Source organism: Triticum urartu, chromosome 5, assembly GCF_003073215.2.
Source record: "Triticum urartu cultivar G1812 chromosome 5, Tu2.1, whole genome shotgun sequence".
Lineage (NCBI taxonomy): Eukaryota > Viridiplantae > Streptophyta > Magnoliopsida > Poales > Poaceae > Triticum > Triticum urartu.
This window is the reverse complement of record NC_053026.1, coordinates 319,363,784-319,366,627: the sequence shown is the minus strand read 5'-3', so window position 1 is coordinate 319,366,627 and position 2,844 is coordinate 319,363,784.

The window sequence follows — 2,844 nt, the reverse complement described above, 5'->3', positions numbered from 1 at the left end:
GGCGGAAGCGATGGGGTGGCAGGCGTGATAGGACTAGGCAGAGACCCCAAGGGGGAAACCGAGGCGCCGGGCGAGTATATCTCCGCTAACCATTCCGGAGAAACCGAATTGGCTCGTGGGACCCACCTGTAAGTTGGGGAAGGCGCAGAGCCGGAGCACCCCTTGGCTCTGTGGCCCGATCTAAAGCATCGACGGCATCTGACCTGCTTGGTGCACGAACTGGTGTGGTGCAACATAGATAAACAGTTCTGGCACTTCCAAATGTTGAAAACAATATCATCAATAATATCATTAACCCTAGCAGAATCCCCAGCAGTCCATAATCAGTTGAGAATAATTTCCAGACGAAGAAACCACCTTATCCAAAAGCGGTACTGATGGTTGGGCCGCAACTTGGGCCATAGAAGCCGTGCAGGGTGCCAGATCACCATGTTGGGCCGGAGGTCCATGTTGGGCCTGAAGTTCTGGCGCAACGCAAACAGATGACACAACATCTTGCGTGTCTTGCAACACATTGCCTAAACAGATTGGTGCTGTTCCGGAAATGACGGCAGTATTCTTGGCAGGGACGTTGATCGTTCCGAAAGAGATGGGTGGCGTCGCCACCGTCCACTGGAGATTGTTCACCGGCGGTGATGGCAAGATCACCTTCTCAGTAGGGTTAATTTCATAGATGGTCTCAGCAATTGTGTCAACAAGGAGCTGAGTAGCTGGGTATCTATAACCCTTACAAGCAGGATACTGATGGAACGTGGCAAAGGAGGTTTTCTTCCTTGTCAAAGAACCCGATCTAAGAGAAGACTTTGATGGAGGTTTATGCATAGCAATCAAACCCAAAGTTGCACGCTTTTTAGAGGGACTAACCAGAATCCACTCAGCGTCACATTCCTTTCTCCAGATCTCTAACTCACGTATCCAATTTGGACCACCATTTCCCCAAAGATGAAAGTAACATTTGAAATGCGGGCATGCAAACGATCTCAACTTGAGAATGCAAAGGCCAACTTGCTTGCAGGAAACAACAAAAGAAAATACCTTACCCTTGATGAGTTGGACCAACAAATCAATGGCCGATCCTCCAATCGCTGATTCCAATGCAGCCGCCACAGAATCCTCATTAAGATGTAAAATATGTAGGCTAAAGGACACAACCATGATGAAGTGGTTTGCATCATCCGAGGGTGAATAGATCTTCCGCAAGAAATGAAAACTTTGTCAGCAAAGATGGAGCCCGCCGAGAAATCTAAATCCAACGTTGATCCACCAGAGGTACCCATGTGAGATGGGTATAGACGTGTAGATCCAATGACGCCGGAGCAGATGGGAGGAAGAGATCCACAAAATGCAGGCTAGAGGTGTAGATCGCCGGAAAACCTGGGGGGGGGGGGGGGGGGGGGGGGGGGGGGGGTGGAGAGGCATCTTAGGTTAAAACTTCAGGAGAACCTTGGCCGAACTATGTCCGCCAAGGTTGTTGTATTGTGTTGGTATTGAATAATTATTTAGTTTGCTTCAGTGATTTGAATAATTATTTTGTAGTGTGGATGTTTGTTTTATTTTTGTGGTGTCGTATTGATATTTACAGACCAACGGGATGCAGTGGCGCAAGAGCAGACTCCGCGAAGCCAACCCGTAAAAAAGTATACTCCGCGAATATCCTTTTATATGGTCCGTTTGGGGGTCTGCCTCTGCGGCCGTCCACGCCTGCCCGCAAAGCCGTTTTTCCGCAAACTGCAAACACGTTTTGCAGGCCGGCAGGATGCGGGGTCTGCTAGAGATACTCTAAGAACTACCAGTTAGAAACAACAGAAACCTGTCTGCTTTCTTGTTTCTTCGTATGCAGACATGTAGAACTACTTAAGTTTGGATGCATCTTACGGCTAACACATTGTCTAGAGTAACACCAAATAAAAACATACAGAAAAAAAATTCTTTTTCTTTTCTTGAAAAGGAGGATGTATCACCTCTGCATCTAGACGATGCATGTAACTATTTTATTAATTATTCACAAAGTCCTTGCAAGGTAATACATGAGTAAGTCGGAAGCCATCATCTTGGCAACACATGTCACTATCCCTATCCCGTGATGAAGGGGTGCCGAATGTCCGAACCTAATATCAAACAGACATCACACCAACACCTAACATCTAATGCCGGATGCCCCATCCAAGCCACAATACCTGAGCTGAGTTACACACCAATCCGGCACACTTTCAGTGGGCACCACATGCGCACGCTGCAAGGACCGTCACCACCTTCATCCATTGATCCATCCTCAGATCAAATACCGACGCATCGATCTTGCCAGGCCTCTCTGCCATCGACACCAGCACGATGCCAGACAACATCGTCCTCCTGCACGAGTCCATCGCCACCATCGGACGCCGAGTCTCCACTGCATCATGCTGTCGAGATCCGCCACCATCGACGTGTAGGATGAAGCACTACTCCACCATCTACTGACGCCCAACCACCAAGCTGTCCACATGTTCGTCCAGCCGATTAATGTCTCCAAAGATGATGCCTCCATGGGGTTGACGATGAATACGTCACCATCATCCGATCCAGGAGGCCCCTCAACGCCTCCAACGAGGGCTACGACGCCCACGGTCGCCGTCGTCAGTGATATCCTCCTCCAGATCTATGGTTTCCCCCGGAAGCAATGGAGCGAGGGATGCCCCCACCATCGCCTTCAACGAGGAAAATGACACCCACGGGCGTCGCTGACAATGGTGGCATCCTCACCCACTTCGGCAGTTAGGTCACCATCTCCTCCTCCACTTGATCCGCCGCCGAAAAGCCACCGCTAGGCAACACCCATCGACCAGATCCTTTTGGGCCGACGAT